Raw genomic sequence first — 19,415 nt, forward strand, 5'->3', positions numbered from 1 at the left:
ACAAGCATCACAACCAAGTACTTCTCGCACGGATCCATCTGAACAACATCTGGATAACGTCCTCAGTTTGCAACACTCAAAGTGCACTGCTTGAAGTGTAATGCAATCCTATGCTACGGAGAACAATCTATTGATTTAATTTGCAGGTTGCAAGAGAACCATCGTTGTTAGATTTTTTTTTCCCCTGAAGTTCATTGTTTTGTTCCTCCAGTTCTGTTTTTTCCTTTTTTTCAGGAAAAAACAAAAAAAATTAAAAAGTGTTCAGAAAATCAAAAAAAAAAAAAGAAAAGAAAAAAGAAGAAAAAAAAAGTGCTTGGCAGAACTAACTTTTCTGGTTTAAAAAAAGAGCTATATTTGTATGTTAGTGTGTGATAATTTAGATGAATGTATGTGTAGTGCATAATTGACTGAACAAATGCATTAGTAGTGTATGGTGAATGTATAAGTGCAGAACAATGAGGAAGTGCTGCAGCATCACACAGTAACCTCTTTAACTGCAGTGTGCTGTGGTACTTCCGAAGCACAGGGATGCAACATATGTACATAAATATTTTGCAAGTCTATGCTTCTCTTTGCACGGCTGCTTAAACTGCAGCCATGTGGTGACACAGGCACCCTTGCACCATGGTGCAAGGATATCTGTGTCATGTGGAGTTTGTTTTTGTGCAGGAAGACACATCTTCCTGCACAAAAACAATCAGTAAAGGTATTTTTCTCCTTCAATGTATGCTGAGCATGTATTGAAAGATAAAAAATGAGGAAAAATGGAAACAATTCTCCTTGTTGCGCCTTGCTACACCAATTGGAGAATGGTGCAGCATTCACACACATCCAAATTTATGATTTTTGATAAATCTGGAGATGTGTCTTGTTCTATGAGGATTCTGTGCAATCACACACAGCAACACTTATAGAATGCCCTTTCAACGCAAAGTGGTGTGTATCATGAGGTCATATTTACATGGAGAAGAAAAGGTACACAGAGTGCCTTTTCCTCTTTTTGTAAATATGAAAGAGTGTCTTGCGCTATAACTTATGTTACAAAAAGTGACATATTTCTGTTTGGAAAATTGCTTGTGAATGATAGGAGGTAAGCACAGAGTTTTGTCTGCAAAGATGCTCAAAGAAGAATGTTAGAAATCATTGCGCTCCTTCAATAGGTACAATGGGAAATATTATGAACCACTCAAATCTGTCTTTTTACAGGTCACATGATATACTATGACAGAGACATTCAAAAACTACATAGATATAAACAGGGTGTTTTGAAAAACGTATTCAAACTTTGTAGCTTCTTGCAGATCTGCCCATTGTGCATATTAATACTTAGTTAAACTTACCTTCACAGTAATAGAAATAAAAAATGGTAAACATTTTTTCAGATGTTTTTTTGTAATGTAAATTGGGGTAAATTGCTTATGTTAGAATTAGGGTCTGTGAAAGAAAAGAAAAAATAGTTATAACATGTAATAATACATTTTTAACAACACAGCATAATTTTAACAAAGTAATTTGTTTGCCTTTTTTGCTGTTTTCAGAATATATTGAATTTCACTAGAAATAATGATTTCAATCGTACTCATCACATAACAGCGGGCAAAAAAAAAACAATCAAAAAGTTTGTTTAAAAAAAACAACAATCTATTCTCAGTAAAATACCAGAAAATACAAATCACACATATATAAAATGCTTACAGCTAAGAAAATGTTATAACTTAAATTTATAAACACTGTAAATGTTGTCGCTTTAAAATATACACTGAGTCAATGTGTAAGAAAAAGTCCATAATTCAAACATATACCTTTCCTTGAGGCCAAATGGGATTTTTGCACTTTTTGTTATGTAAATTGTCCAATGGTAATCCTATTAAATTATAATAATAAATTCCTCAGAGGCTAAATTATCTTCCTAAAACTTTGGCTTTAAAAATATTAGGTAGGAATTTGGTAATTCACTAGGCAAACGTTGTTTGAAAACCAACTGGGCATCATTACAAAGTGTCCAGCCTTTGACACATTTTAGATAGACAGTGTAATGTCCAGATGTTGTGGAAGGACCATCATGGAAAATTATTGCAACTCTTACAAAAGTCCTTCCTGATATTGATAGTTGTGTTGCTACAAAATGTTTTATTAAAGTGCCCAAGTTTCTTCCATCAGCTGTACAACGTTGCATCATTAAAATGATATATTGTCCATATCTTTGTAAAAATAATGTTGATAACATTTCCGATTTACATTGGCTACACTCCATGTTTTGATTTGCAGCTTTAACTAATTAATTGAAAGACACTGATTTAAAGTCCGGTAATGTTAAATATATAAATCTTTCAGTGTCTACATTAGTGCTAGATGTGTACATACAATTTTCACAATGATGTTCCCATTTGTAACAAAGGCCAAAAATATTTTCTATTTCTACACCTTCATTTTCAAAAACGGTAAGCATACACATTAGAAATTCCTGAGCATCTTGTTGGATATTTTGCGTAAATTGTGTAGAACCAGAGCATACATCCAAAAGATTACAAACATCAGAGACAGTTTGTATTTTACTTGTATCAGTTCTCAACAAAATGCAACAAGGAACAAATTCTTTTTTACCGATTCTGCATAATTTTTTGTTGCAAACCTTCAAGATAAAAAACAACATTGACCACTACATCAGCGTAGCAGTTGACACCTGAACTATTTTCAAACTGATAACCAACAATCTCTTCAACAGTGCCCTTTTTCTTTTTGCTTGCAATGACAACATTACCTTGTTTTTTCCCTTCTCTACACCTTCAATACAGATATTCTTAGACCTTCTTTTTCGACCAACCACACGCTTTTCAAATACAGGATATTGACCTAAATTGGGAGCATAAGCTCTTCTTAACCTATTATACTTTTTTACACAGTTTGTATCTGCAGTAACCTTTGTGTCATCAAAATCAATCAAAAACAAACCAGATAATGCTCTGACTCGCGACACAGCAACATATGCCATACCCTCTTTAAACACAGTAGATCCTATAATGCACTGTCTACACTTAATACTTGAGATTTATGAATAGTCACTGCGTATGCCAGAGAAAATGGAAATTGTTTCCTACGGACATATAAATCTTTAACAAGCAAAAAACGAACTGAACAACGACCAATTTCTTTAACTTCTTCAATCTGATCAAATTTAATTTTTAAAAATTCAATTCCATCTTTTTTCTGATAATTAACAAAATCCACAACTTTACCCATTGCTCCATTAACTAAACCTTTTTATACATCCAAATTACGCCTTAAAATTACCCGACAGTTTATACATGCATATAGATTCTTTTCTAAACCAGCCGTTTTAGATATCTTTTTTTCTAAAGAATCCAGTTTTGCTTTCAATTTTCCTGTCAAAATAACACTGATTCCTTAATGCTCTATTTTATCGATGGCTTCCATTTTTATAATTTCTTCATTTTCCAGTTTCAATAGTTCTTCATTGAATATAGAACACTCGCGCAGTGTTGGCATTAAGCAGATTACAGATTTATTTTCTGCAATTTTCATGTATATTTTCTCAGGAACTACATTTTCATTTGGAAACAAATTGGAAAGTAATCGACTCTGCAAAGTTTGTTTGCAATGTTCTGCCAGAAGTCCAATTCTTATATCTTGAAGAATACTTCCATATTCAGCATCACGCATAGTTTTTTGTCAGTTCTTTGTATTCAAAATATGACCAAATGTTCACGTTTCCAACACTACCCAAAGACTTTCTGGTGTCTTCATAGGCAAGTGTTTTAAATACTGGTTGTCCTTTTACAGGAGTCAGTTGCAGTAGATCTCCAAAAACTATGACGTGTTTTCCTCCAAATAACACGTCATACTCTGTTTTAAGAATTTGCTGCATTCTTAAATGCACAAAGGCAAGCATTAAGTTTGAGAACATGCTTACCTCATCAATAATGAGAAGTTTCATTTTCTTCAGGACTCTTGAAACTTCACAACAAGCTTCTCCAGATAGCTTGTGGTATTCCAATTTGTTCTCATGCTCTACTGGTAGCATAAGTAAACAATGTAAAGTAATTCGTTTAATGTTATGTGCTGCCAACCCAGTTGGAGCAGTGACAACACAAGACAAATGCGACTCAGTTGTTTTCTGTAGATAACTTGTAATTACTTTAATTAAGAAACTTTTTCCTGCATTTTGAATGTACTCTTACATATGTTATTCATTTTGGTGTGCTATGGTGCTGCGGACATAAATGTGAATCTATCTGTGTGCCTGACAAAATTTAATAAAATATTATTCCCCCCCCAAAAAAAAGAAACTTTTTCCTGCTCCAGCTTGTCCACTCACATACATTCGGATAGGTTGAAATGATGTGCATGAGCACTCTTTAATTTCATGAAGTAATCCATGGTCAATCTGTTATCTCACTTGCTGATATATTTGTTTCTGATCAACATTTAGGGGCCGATTCCGATCCTGGAAAAACCGGGTACAAACCGTCGGTCGGAGGGTTTTCTCCGTCCGACTCGTACCCGGTTGTAAAACTTTACAAACATGCAAGTACGATTCGCACGGAAACACTATTTCCGTACGATTCGTACAAAACACCAACCGAGGAAAATAAACATCCAAATGACATCCGGAAAAGCGCCGACGTGACGTCGGGACGCATGTAGCCTGCGTTCCACGAACCAGGAAGTACGATTCGCACCGACGTCATCCCGCACGGAGAATATTTTCCGGCAGCCAAAAACTGCCGGGAAATCAGGACGACGCGCACAAGGAGCACCTGTACGCGACGGACAGATATGGACCTGAACCTACGTGTCATCCCGGCCCTCATAGCAGTCGACCTCCTCTACAGGTACCGACGCAGACACCGCAGAAGGTCAGAACAACACCCAGGGGCACAGGGGGGGGGGCAGGGGCAGGACACAAAACCCCCACCCAAGTCACACAGCACACATGCCCTGGACATACCTGACCTCCAGGCCCTGGTCACTTCGAGGGGGTGGGGGCGTGTCCAGCAACGCCAGCGTCTGCCACAACGGAAGTGGGCGACGACGCGAACCGGCAATACAACAATCCAGGTACGTACCGTACCCACGCCTTAAGAGCGTGGGTACGAGTCGTACCACGCCCACACCCACGTCACCCCCAACAATGGCGGTACGGCCCGTACCCATGTGCCAAAGGCCTGGGTACGGGCCGCACAAGCATTCCACAGCGTGGGCACGGGTACGTACGGACCGTACCCTCACCCGCGTATGTATGGAGCGTACCCCCACCCCAACAGTGTATGTACGGACCGTACCCCCACCCGTGTATGTATGGAGCATACCCCCACCCCAACAGTGTATGTACGGACCGTACCCTCACCCGCGTATGTATGGAGCGTACCCCCACCCCAACAGTGTATGTACGGACCGTACCCACACCCGCGTATGTATGGAGCGTACCCCCACCCCAACAGTGTATGTACGGACCGTACCCTCACCCGCGTATGTATGGAGCGTACCCCCACCCCAACAGTGTATGTACGGACCGTACCCTCACCCGCGTATGTATGGAGCGTACCCCCACCCCAACAGTGTATGTACAGACCGTACCCCCACCCGCATATGTATGGAGCGTACCCCCACCCCAACAGTGTATGTACGGACCGTACCCCCACCCGTGTATGTATGGAGCGTACCCCCACCCCAACAGTGCATGTACGGACCGTACCCTCACCCGCGTATGTATGGAGCGTACCCCCACCCCAACAGTGTATGTACGGACCGTACCCCCACCCGCGTATGTATGGAGCGTATCCCCACCCCAACAGTGTATGTACGGACCGTACCCCCACCCGCGTATGTATGGAGCGTACCCCCACCCCAACAGTGTATGTACGGACCGTACCCCCACCCGCGTATGTATGGAGCGTACCCCCACCCCAACAGTGTATGTACGGACCGTACCCCCACCCGTGTATGTATGGAGCGTACCTGGCCAGACGCAGGAGGGGTGGGTGCAGAGTCCTCCCAGCAGTGCCCAGTCGCAGGAGGGGTGGGTGCCTATCACTCCCAGCAGTGCCCAGACGCAGGAGGGGTGGGTGCCTATCACTCCCAGCAGTGCCCAGACACAGGAGGGGTGGGTGCAGAGTCCTCCCAGCAGTGCCCAGACACAGGAGGGGTGGGTGCAGAGTCTTTCCAGCAGTGCCCAGACACAGGAGGGGTGGGTGTAGAGTCCTCCCAGCAGTGCCCAGACGCAGGAGGGGAGGGTGTAGAGTCCTCCCAGCAGTGCCCAGACACGGGAGGGGTGGGTGCCTATCACTCCCAGCAGTGCCCAGACGCAGGAGGGGTGGGTGCCTATCACTCCCAGCAGTGCCCAGACACAGGAGGGGTGGGTGCAGAGTCCTCCCAGCAGTGCCCAGACACAGGAGGGGTGGGTGTCGAGTCTTCCCAGCAGTGCCCAGATGCAGGAGGGGAGGGTGTCGAGTCCTCCCAGCAGTGCCCAGACACAGGAGGGGTGGGTGCCTATCACTCCCAGCAGTGCCCAGACGCAGGAGGGGTGGGTGCCTATCACTCCCAGCAGTGCCCAGACACAGGAGGGGTGGGTGTAGAGTCCTCCCAGCAGTGCCCATGGAATGCAAAGGGTGGAGTACCCACAGATACAATGCCCACAAATGTCAGTCAGGTGCACAAAGACCCTGCAGTACATGTACCACATGTGTGCGAGGCTGGGAGTACACACATGCATAGCGCCTAAAAGAGAACATGTCCACATGAAGTCATGTCAACAGTCTACATACACAAGTACAGTGACCACCAAGGATGCCACGAATGATGCAGGTGGAGACATCGCTCAGCATGCATGTGCAAAGTTGAAGGAGTCCGTCACACACCCAGATGATGTGGACACAGCTCAGCACCACATATTGGAAACACCCTGCAGGGAAGATGTCAGGTTACACAGAGGAATGAACACACCTTGGGACGATGTCACCATGCAGTAACTGCTTACATGAACAAAGTAATTTAGCCAACAGCTTGTGATGGCACACAGATACCAGGGTCCACCCTATGACCAGCACAAGACTACATTTCCCACACACCCAACACATTATCACCACCCAAAATCATGGAGCAGGTCCACCAACAGCAATACCAGATAAACAGTAGTGTTCCATGGAAAAAACAAATTGCTTTATTCAGCAGGATGTAAGTAATAATCATCAGAAATGTCAATATATACAAGGCCCATAGGGCAGTCCATGACTCAAATCCGGATGGGGGACACAGTGGTACGTGTGTCCCCTAGCTTGCCTGCACAGTCAGACTCCTTTGTCTTCCACAGGGGGGGGCATCATGTTGGGGGGAAGGACCAGGCACCGCAGGGACAGGAGGGGCAAGGGTAGGTGTTGTGGGTGCAGGGACGGATGACTCCAACACAGAGGGTAGGGCAGCGCCAAAAGTGGATTCGAGCACGGCGCTGCACACTACTGCCAGGTCGCCCAGCGTCTCCCCTGCACCCGAAGGAACCACAGGCCCCAAGGAGGGGGGGGTGTCACAGGGATGGGTTGCAGCGCAACCCGGGGAGGGTGTGGACAGGGGGGGGACTCAACCACCCTGACCAGGGACTCCTTTGAAGGCTTGCGGGGTGGTGTCACTGTGGGGCTCAGGGACAGAGCTGCCATGAAGGAGTCCTTGCTGGATTTGTGGGCAGGAGAGCTGAGGGGAGTGGATTTGGAGGGAGTGGATTTTGCAGAATGTGGACTCCCACTCTGGCTGCGTGTCTTACGTTTGCCCCCCGACCCAGTGGGTGTGCCTACTTCACCCTGTGTGTGCGTGCCAGGAGGTGTGCGCTTGTCCTTCCCTGCTGGTGTGGTGCCTGTGTCTGGTGGGGTGTGTGCATGCTGACGTCTGGGTGTACGTGGGACAGGCATGGGAGTGGGAAGTGTGGATGGGGCATGGGTAGGGGGTGGGACGAAGTGCTGCAGGAGACCCACTGGTGCAGTCAGTGTCGAGTCAATAGACCGCAGCAAGTTGCGTTGGTCAGCCTGCGATGCTGAAATGCCCTCCAAGTATGCCTCCATGTTGTTGAGCACTCGGCTGTGGCCATGGAGGACATTAAGCATCGCAGCCTGACCAACCTGCAACTGCCGCAGGATGTCCACAGACTCGGCATTGGCGGCAGCAGTGTAGACAGGGGCAGGGGGTGCGGTGCTTGGCAGGAAGGAGACACGTGGTGACCTAGCACGCCGGGAAGGGACACGAGCAAGTGGGAGGCCGGTGATGGCAATGGAGGGGGCGGGGAGAGATGTTGTGCTGCTGTCAGCTGTTGGAGCAGCCTCCGCCACCTCGGAGAGCTCAGCCTCGGACCAGTCAGCTTCATATTCTGTGGTGGCAGTGGACAGGTCCTCCGGCTCACTCCCCTCGGCCTCAGTTCCACTCGATGTGCCAGCTAAGGTGTCACTGCTGGCACTGGTGCTCGGTCCCTCCGCACGGTCCGTGCCGGTGTCTCCATCCGTGTCCCCCGACGATGCTGTGGGCAAGGTGAATAAACAGGAATTAATCAGACACCTGTATACATATGTCACATGAGTCAAATCTACATAGGTTACAGTGCATAGCCTGAAAATAAAGATGAGTAACATCTACAATACAAGGTACATATATAGGCCCTGCAACACACAGTTGGTTCACCCACCATGCCACTGAGAAACTATGGAGAGCATGACACATTTGCAAATGACATGATATGGATTTGGACAGAGGAGCCAGGCTCTGGGGACAATCCAGCACTGCATCTGCACCACACAGCGTTGCCGTAACTAGGGATGAGCAGGGACCATCTCCATGAACTTGAGGCACATGCTGCAAAGGTAATACTTAAAGACATGCCCAACATGAATGGGTCACTGCACCTTGAGTGTATGTCCAGACAAACATCACACACTGGCCAGACCGAGCAATGAGATTTCAGGTGTCGACATGTAGGCCTTGCCCGCACCAACCACCCCCTACATGAGACAATTTGATGAGACACAGGAAGCACTTGCATCTCTTAGACTGGGAGAAATACACATGGGCTGCCAGAAACCCATATTGGACCCAAAATACCCCATGTGCGCCTGTACAACGATCTCATTTACAAATGGCCATCATCAGATAATTGTAACAAGACACACAGGCAATGGCCACCGTGAGTATGAACGAGGAAAATTAGGTCAGGCTGTACAGTGGACACTTGTAGAACACGTTACGTAAATATACATGGTGCCAGGGGACAATGGCACAGAGCACATCCTATGCTGTAGACACTGAGAGTGTCCACATATTGTGATGACACACATGATACCCAGCAAAATATGCCCCAGGGGACAGTAGTGGCCACAATATTCCATGGTCCTGAATGGTAATGATTGCAACACAGGCCACCATCCCTGCACTCTGCGTATCGCACACTCATGCACATCATGTCACAGGCCACAACATAGGACATGCTTGCTGTAAGGCATTACACTTCAGAGACATACTCCTATGTCTAGACTCAGCATCAGTGCCAATTGACATGGACCCCACAAGTACTGAACTGGACAGGGCACAGGCAAGGTCCCAAAACCTGTTACACACCACCCCCACACATGATGCTGCAAGCATTGGTCACGTGGATAAACTGCCAGCCGAGATGACCTTGTGAAAGAGTGACTACACACAGACCAGGGAACACATGGCAAGGAGGGGAAGGGAGGAAGGACAGCACCGCTATACTGTGGGTGACAGAACCTGCACCGCACATTTAAACACTGGCAGTGTATCCATGCAACTGCGCACTTACAAATGCTGGTGACACACAACAAACACACATGTACCTACCCCCTTCCTGCTGCTGCTTCTCCCGTAAGCACCTGTCCATGTCAGGAAAGACCACCGCCAGCACACGCTTGTGGATGTGGGTCAGTCGGCAACGCCCATGGTTCTTCGGGCCCACAGGTGAGTCCCCCAGCAGGACCCGTGCGATCCTCCGCGTCCAGCACCGGATATCCTGCCAGCGTTTTCTCACCTGGGCCAGGCGCCGCTTGCGACCATCCGTCCTCCTCACGGCACTGACGGCGTCCCTCCAGATCTGCTCCTTGGCAGAGGCGCCTACCTGTGGGGTTGAAAAAGTGAGACTACATCAATACACCTGCCACATGTCACAGTGACACACATTAGAACAATTTTGCTGGTTTCAACAAGGCATAGTATGCAGCCAAAGCATTGCACCTTTGTCATAGGGACATTTTTCTCTGTGTAAGGGCAAATGCACCACGTGCCATTGAAAGTACACAGGTGGCATGAGGGGTACGACACAATAAATGATCCAGACTCACACTGTGCATCAGAAGGTACACCAGGATTATGTGCAGCACCTCAAAGCAGTCACATACCACAGGCCACTGACGCTACCTCAGCAGAGTACACAGACACACACAGGCACAGGACATTCACCTGCCATTGCCAAATGCAGCTACAAACCTCACTCTGCACATGTGCCACTAGACTGGGGGTCTCACAGGTGTGGGGCTGGCTCTGCACGTCAGACACACAGCACTGCTCCCTGCTCACATCAGATGGGCAGGGTATATCCATCCCTCATGCAGCTGGGGTGCTACACTCCACATATGCACCCACCCACATGACAGGGGACTTACACACACACCGATGTCCAGGGTACGAACACATCATGTGGACACTCTCAGCACAGGTACACTGAACAAACGCACATCTGTGGGTACAGTCACCTGTCACACTGGGGTGACCACAGAATCACATGAGGACTGTAGAAGCAACATTCCCAGGAGGATTAGACAGGCAGAATGTGGCATGCACCATGCAGTGATTGTCACAGTAAACACAATGCAAGTGAGGACGGCAGACATGCACCACAGCATGCTCTGGCTGGGAGACATTAGGCATTCCCCCCCTGGGTCCCACCCTACAGTACAATGCATGTGTGTCACACCTGGACACAATGCCAGAAGTCACAGTCACAAAAAAGGGCCACAGTCTGTGCTAGTGGACTCAGCACTCACCTGAAACCCTGGTCGGCCATACAGCATGGGGTACTGTGGGAGGATGACATCCAGCAATGCCACATTCTCCTCCAGGGTGAAAGGCTGGGCCCTCTCCACAGACCTTGACATGGTGCCAGGGAATCACGAGCAGCAGCAGTGTTGTGGAATCAAAAGATGTGCAGGCAAGTGCTCTCTCATGGGACCTGGCTGCCTTATATCTGCCTTGCTGGCCTGTTTCATGCACAGGAGTACAGAGTGATTGGTCACTCACATTTGCATCCTATGTTTCCTCCAATCCATTTAAACCTACCCCTGTGAGGGGGTTAGATTTTTTTAGAATTCAGCATGATGTCATTTCAACAACAACTTTGCAACAAAGTAGATTATTTCAAACCGACTTTTGCAGGCCACCTCATTCAACAAATTCAAAGTTTAAACTCGGTCACCATGACAACCAGCATGCATCTCTGGCTTCATACTTGTCCCTCATGTGTCCCTTATGTAATTTGGAGATTCACACACAGGTACGGTGCGTTCCGGGGCCCTAGAGCACCCCAAATGCATAGCAACGGGCCGTACAGGCGTGTGTACGGTCCGTATCACTATGGGTACGCATACGCGAGCAAACCCATAGTGATACAGACCGTACACACGCGTGTACGCTCACTATCACTATGGGTGTGCTCGCGTATGCGTACCCATAGTGATACGGACCGTACACACGCGTGTACGCTCACTATCACTATGGGTGTGCTCGCGTATGCGTACCCATAGTGATACGGACCGTACACACGCGTGTACGCTCACTATCACTATGGGTAGGCCTACGGCAGCACTCCCATAGTGATCGGGAACGTACACACGCCCTCAGAGCGAATGTACGGTGCCTTTCACACATAACAGTGGTGACAGGCAGCACACAGAAAGGAATAGAGCTGACATACTTGTCCATGGATGGACATCAAGGCATTGTCTGTGCAGTACTACATGTGTGGGGCACAGGTGTGAAAGGCTGTGATGTGGCACATTACTCCTGAATTGTGAAGGCAATAGATGTATGATGAGATGTGTACAGATGTTATGTGTGATGGTGCACTATGTGCCAGACATGCCCTTCACTCCTTTGACATGTGTGCATGTCGTACAGAACACTTGAGATAAGCGTCACTGGCATGGCACAGTCAACAACACACGCAAGTGTCCCCTGATGCCCGCTACAGGGGTTACCACACCTGACATGTGACTACCCACGTTGCACGATGTGACTATGTCATGTATGTGTGGTGTGTTCCCATTAGCTTGATGTTGGTGTTCCCTCAAATGCATCTGCAGTTGCTGCAACCAACATGTGTGTGTGTAGATGGCCATGGCACACTGTTACGCACACCAGGCCACATGTGGTATCGGATGTAAGGTGTGTATGTATGCATGGGACACGGAGAAGCGTAACAAGGACCTGTCTGCATACTCTCAATGTATGTGTGATCAGTCATGACATGTACACCTTCATGGCAAGGTGTGTGGGCTGTCCTAGTGTTATGTCATGTGACCTGTGGCTCTAGTGTTCCGCTACCTGTCTCTGCAATCAACATCCTACATGTGCTGATATGTTGATGTATGTCACTCCTGTATTGCGTCTGGCTGTTCACTTACACTGGGACACAGCTAGTCCCATGCCATGGGATGTGGAGGTTCACAATCCCCGTGTGTAGCTGGGTCTTGGTAGGAGTGTCACCTGGCAGCCATACGTGTCCAGGGCATGTAGCACATACCTGACTCCGTATGTAGCATATGTGTATTGACAGATTAACATGTGCTCAGTACATATAAATTGTTGTTGTGGTGCACTCACTCTTCCTTGTCACTTCCAAATTACTGCAGAGCGCCGCCTCTTCCCCGACCAATTCCGGACTTGGCTGACATGCGGGAGAATTACTGTATACGCTGCTACCGCTTCCCCCAACTGTTGATTGAGGAGTTGACGGCAAGGCTGGCACCACACCTGCAACCGCTGCACAGGTATCCTACGGCACTGACACCCAAGCTGAAGGTAATGGCAGCCCTACATTTTTTTGACACGGGTACCTTTCAATATACCATAGCTCATGTTGGTGGCATGTCCCAGACCATGTTCAGCCGTGTGCTGCATGATTTTTTCGAGGCCATGTTGCTTCACCTGGATGAGTTTATCCATTTCCCAACTCCTGAACAGTTGACAGGTGTCAAGCGTGGATTCTATGCCCTGGGAGGGATGCCCCATGTCATTGGGTCCATAGATGGGACACATGTGGCTTTGGTACCACCACAGGCACAGGAGGTAGCGTACAGGAATCGCAAGCACTACCACTCCATCAATGCCCTTGTGGTGTGTCTGTCCAACATGGTGATTTCACATGTCTGTGCTCGTTTTCCAGGATCAGCACACGATGCCTACATCATGAGGCGTAGCAGGGTGCCTGAAATGATGACGCAGCTGCGCAACGAACGAGCATGTGTGGTTGGTGGGTACACTCTGTCTGTCCTGTATTTTGCGTAGACTTCCTGCCCGACTGCTTCTCCTGTCCTACTTTTGTCCATGTGGTTTCCATGTAGGGGACGCTGGCTATCCCAACATGCCATGGCTGATCACACCTCTCCAAAACCCCAGCACGCCGGCCCAGCTCTGCTACAACACCGCCCATGTTCGGACAAGGCGATTGATAGAGAGGACATTTGGCCTCCTGAAGAGCCGATTCAGGTGCCTACACAAGACCGGTGAAGGTCTGCAAAATCTTCATGGTCTGCTGCATGCTGCACAACATGGCAGTTGAAAAAGCTGTGCCACTCATCCTGGATCAAGATGATCAGGACCCTCCACCCGTGGAGGACGAAGGGCTTGGCAATGGGGCTAGTGATGTGGAGGATGTGGAGCCGCAAGAGGACATCCGGAGTCGGCTCATACGCGACTTCTTTGCTTAGTGGTGAGTACCAGTGTCTGAGTGTGCACGCATTGGTCCTTGTGTGGCATGTGTTGCAATGTGTGTGTCCATCTGCATGTATGCCACGTGAGTCAGAGGTGTGTGTGGATGTGTCACTCGAGTGATGGTGCCAGTGATGAGTGTATTTCCGCAGTCATAATTGTGACCTAGCATGTTGTCATCCTTATATGTGTCGAGTACATGCACATGCAAGTGGATGAGTTTTTTGTGGCTGACTTCTTGTGTGTCTCTCATCCCCAGGTACTTGCGCATGCCGTCTGCTGGTTGCATTGTTGTGGCACTGCTATTCCTCATGGACACGTCATCGTGTGCTGACTCAGCGTTACACGCACGGACAAGTTTGGAAGTCTCCTTAGGGTAAGGGATGCATCAGGGGTGTATTGGGTGTGGCAGTTGTTTACGATGTGTGCACACTGCCCCTGTCGATGTTTGGTTCCTCTGCAGACATGTCGCATCACCATGGGACACATGACATGTAGCTGGATTCACCTGAATAGATGGTCAGACTTGTTGACAGTCATCTGTAATGGGATAGTGGATTGTGATGAAGGCATCAATGTGTGTAACACTGCCCTCGGACACATACAGTTTGCATTGGCTTGACATGGTGTGGGACTTCCACATCAGAGGATCAATGGTGTATGGCAGCCTCTCCGTGAGCAGCAGGGGGTGTTTAGCTGCTACTCGACACTTGTGTGCCAGTTCCATGGATATCAAGCATTTGTGGTGCAGAAGGGGGGTGCCAGTGTTGGACCCACATGTTACTCCACATGACCTGTGTATGTGTACTCCGAGTTGCCTCTGCATTCCGGAATACATGACTAATAAAGGTGTCCCTATGCCTCCAAGGTGCCTCTTCTCAGTCAATGCTGGTGTGTTCCCACGGTGCATACGGCATGTCTGGCATGGTTCTCAGTGATAGTGGCTATGTGTCTATGTGTAGAGTAGCAAGATGCAAGCTGTTTGTCTGGGATTAGACTCTGTATTGTGCATGATGTCCATGACTGTGTGGGGATTGTGACATGTGCCATCCCCATGCATCCAACGTTGGGCAGGCCACCATTCTCTGCATCCACCTGACTCAAGCTTGCAGGACATGGTTCTGCCACCTGTCTACACATACCTGGGTGCCCCCCAGGACACTCCACATGATCCCTGACCTCTGCGCATGACTGTTGCTGTACTCAATATGTCTGTCGGCACGGTTGTGCGGCCACCCCCTCAGCTGGTTGGGCCCATCACGGGTGTGTATGGTGCTCCATGTCTGTCTTGCCTAATACATTGTGACCCATGTGTGTCCTGTGCCAGACTCAGGCCCCAGGGTATGGATGGTTGAAGTCATATGAGAACTCAGGCATGGTTAGACTTTACAAGACACATGTAATGTAATAATGCAAAATGTAGGCATCATCTCTTGATCGTGTAAGTTTTTATTTGTGTTGGGGTACGTGTTGGGGGGGGTATGACAAGAGGGGCTTTCCGGGTGTGTGGAATCCAAAGTTCACTGGGGGAGTTGGTATCCTTGCCATTGGAAATCATCAGAGTCCATGCCACAGTGTTCGTCAACATTGGTCAGACAGTGACCAGCAAGTCCATGTGGCAGAGAATGTCATTTGCTGATGTGCTGCTGTTGGGCCAGTGGGCCAGGTGCCAGGCCAGGTGTCCTGGGAGATGGTGCTGTTGCGCCGACCCTCACGGTCTTTTCCGTGGACGACCCGCCCTCCTGCGGGAACCCTCAGAAGCAGGCCGTGACGATGCTTGGGATGCTCCGTCGGATGTATCCTCCTCCTCCTGATCCCTCCCTGTGGGTGGTGATGTTCTTCGCCTGGTGGCACAGGGAGGGTTGCCCATGTTGTCGGCTATCCGACGGAGTGAACGGTTAATTCCCGTGAGCACCGTCACGAGCTCAGCCTGTCTGTCCTCCATCCGTCCTTGGTGTCGCTGTTGACAGGCATGTTGCTCTGCATGTTGCTGGGCCTGCTGGGTCTTGATCTCCTCGAGGGTCCCCTTCATCTCGTTGAGGGTGGACACAACCTGGCTCATGCCCGTGGTGTCCTGCCGGTATGTGTCCAGGATGTTTCTTACATGGGAATATACCTGTTCCGCAGCCAACTGGTCAGGCTCGCGCCTCCGCTGTCCTCCACTCCCACCACCCCTGCCCACTTGCGCCTGGCCTGCCCTTGTGGGCACATCGGGTCTCCGGGACCCCTGAGGGGTGGCATTTGCGTTGTCGCCTGCCTCCTCCTGGGTGCCCGGTACACCGTGTCCCTCCTGGTCAGCCTGGCTGCGTTGTGGTGGTGGGGCAGGGATCCTGGTGTCTCCTGGGATGTGGCAGGAGTGGGGGTGGTGGTTGGCCCAGTTGTACCTGACGCAGGTGCTGCAGGTGGTTGGACACCAGAGGGGCCAGGTTGGTCGGGGTCGTCCACAGAGTGGTGAGAGTTCTCGCTGCCGGCGGGATCGTCATCCCGCAGAGACAGGTCCTGTGAGTCTTCCCCCCCAGTGTTGGGGGGTGATCCACGACGTTGACCTGTGTGTGAGAGAGAATGTTATTTTTGTTCCATGCAACATCCATGTTTCATTCGTTTCAAAGTTGGCACATTTCCTCTGGGTATTTGGATATGTCTTGCATTCCACTCACAGTGCACTTGTGCATGGGTATGTCCCTTGGCCACAGCTTTTGAGACTTTACCTATGTGTGACACAGTCTTACTTGCTGCGTCAATTGTGACTGCAGTCAGCAGTGGAGTGAGCAGGTGTGGCGAGCCATGCATTGGCGCCTTCCGTGTTGCACTGTACGTGGGCAAATGGAGTTGTTCCACACACTTATATAATGCAGGTAGCTGGCGTTGTGCTTGTGCACAGGTTGACACATGGCCCAGTGTTTTGCCAGGGAGAAGAGAGGGGTATTCAGGCACTGGCCACCCTTGTCTACATGCACGCAGTCCACCTGCTGACGAGCAGACATTCCCACACCACCCAAGGCTGAATTGGTCTCCCTGTGTCTCCCTTTCTCACTCCCTCTCTGTCCCCCTCTCCCTCCCTCCCTGTGTCAGCCTCCTCCCTCTGTCCGTCTCCCTGTGTCTCCCTCCCTCTCTCTCCCCCTCTCCCTCCCTCTGTGTGTCACCCTCTGTCACCTCAGCCCAGCTTCCTAGGCACACACTGTTTGCAGATCTTTGAATGGCCCTTGGCTTGTTCATGTGAGTTTGTTTCTGATCTCCAGGCACCCATTGGGTGTAGTGTCTGTGTCTGCGCTGCTGCTGTGGTGGTGTGTGCTGCCACTCTTTCACAGTGTTGGCTGTTCATTAGCTGCTGTCATGTGCAAAAAGTGCCTTCACCCCCATGTCTTCATGCAAGGCGTCCGCCATTTGCAGGCAAGTCTTTCCTGTGTGGGGATACACTGTTTGTCTGGCTGTGACCTAGGCCATATGGGCTGAGGGCATTGTCGTCTGCTTCTGAGTTGCACTATGTGATTTTTGAGGCCCACACTCCCGCCATCCGGGTTACCGCGTCTTGTGTTGGTGTTTTCTGTGGCCTGTGACTTGGCATTGTCTAGCTGGGTGCATGGGGCATGGTGGTGCTAGTGGCATGTGCGTGTTTATGGAGTGTGGTTGAGTCATGCGATAGCTTTGGGGTGGTTGCGTGCATGATTGTGAGTTTGGTTGTGGATGACGTTCCCCCATGTGAGGTGAGTTGTTTGTGTACTCACCAGGCTCTCGGAGTCCTTCTACTCCCTCCACTCCCACCACCGGGAGCATGGCCATCACCTTCTCCTCCCAGGGATGGTATTGTACGTGTCTGCGGGGCGGCCCTCCTCCAGTGGTGTTGGCCTGGTTGTGGTCGTCGGTCATTTTGCGGCGGACCGTCCTCCGCAGATCGTACCACCTGGCTTGGCATTCATGCCTGGTCCTTCTGGTGGACCCAACAGCATTCACAGCATCGACAATCGTCTGCCACATGGCTGATTTTTCGGAAATGCTGGTCTGTCTGACCAATGTTCCAAAGAGGTGTGGCTCGACTCTGATGATTTCGTCGACAAGGACCTCCAACTCTCGGCTAGTGAACTTTGGATTCTTGTTAGTGGGCATGGTGAGGGGTGTGGGTGTGGATGGTTGTGGGGGGTGTGGATGGTTGTGGGTGTGTGGTTGTGCAGGTGTGTGCGTGAATGTGATGAGGGGGTGTTTGTGAAGGTGGTTGTGTGAAGGTGTGCAGGTGTAAGGTGTCGTGGAGGTTGTAGTATGGTGCAGTTGTTTCTCTGTGTGGTCTGGCAGCAGTGGGTCTGTTGCAAAGGATCATGGTTTGTGTGTGTTGGGCCTTTTTATTGGTCCATTGGTGGGTGTGGCTGTGTTTGAACTTTGGGTGGGTGTGTTATAAGGAGTGGTTGTGTTTTGGGCCTCTGTTTGGGAGTTTGGCAGTTGCAGGTCAGTGAATAGGTTGTATTTGTGCTTGTTGGACATGTTTTGTGGCTTTGTGCGATTCGAATGGAGTCTTCTTGTGTTGTTTTGCTTTGTCCTGGTTGTGTACGTGTGTTTTTAGCGTCTGTACGGTGCGTACATCGGCCATTTTGTTGTACAGTGCTGTCCTTGTCTCTGGCTTGGTACGACTCGTACATGCGCGATGTTGGGTGAGGGTGCTGGTGTTGGGGCCTGGGGTGCGCTCTGTACTTAGACTGGTGGGGTGTGTGTTCGCTCCGTACATACACGGGTGGGGGTACGGTCCGTACATACACTGTTGGGGTGGGGGTGCGCTCCATACATACGCGGGTGGGGGTACGGTTCGTACATGCACTGGTGTACATACACGGGTGGGGGTACGGTCCGTACATACACTGTTGGGGTGGGGGTACGCTCCATACATACGCGGGTGGGGGTACGGTCCGTACATACACTGTTGGGGTGGGGGTACGCTCCATACATACGCGGGTGGGGGTACGGTCCGTACATACACTGTTGGGGTGGGGGTACGCTCCATACATACGCGGGTGGGGGTACGGTTCGTACATACACTGGTGTACATACACGGGTGGGGGTACGGTCCGTACATACACTGTTGGGGTGGGGGTACGCTCCATACATACGCGGGTGGGGGTACGGTCCGTACATCCACTGTTGGGGTGGGGGTACGCTCCATACATACGTGGCTGGGGGTACGGTCCGTACATCCACTGTTGGGGTGGGGGTACGCTCCATACATACACGGGTGGGGGTACGGGCCATACGTACACGGGTGTATATACACGGGTGGGTGTACGGTCTGTACGTACGGGGGTGTACATGCACAGGTGGGGGTTCGGCGCGTACATACGGGGGCTGGGGGGGTGTTCGGCGCGTATGTGGGCACATGTCTCCATGGTTGCTATGGGAGTTCGGTGCGGACGGTGTTTTTTCCATACGGTTGTAACATCGGA

Source organism: Triturus cristatus, chromosome 11 (genome assembly GCF_964204655.1).
Source record: "Triturus cristatus chromosome 11, aTriCri1.1, whole genome shotgun sequence".
NCBI lineage: Eukaryota > Metazoa > Chordata > Amphibia > Caudata > Salamandridae > Triturus > Triturus cristatus.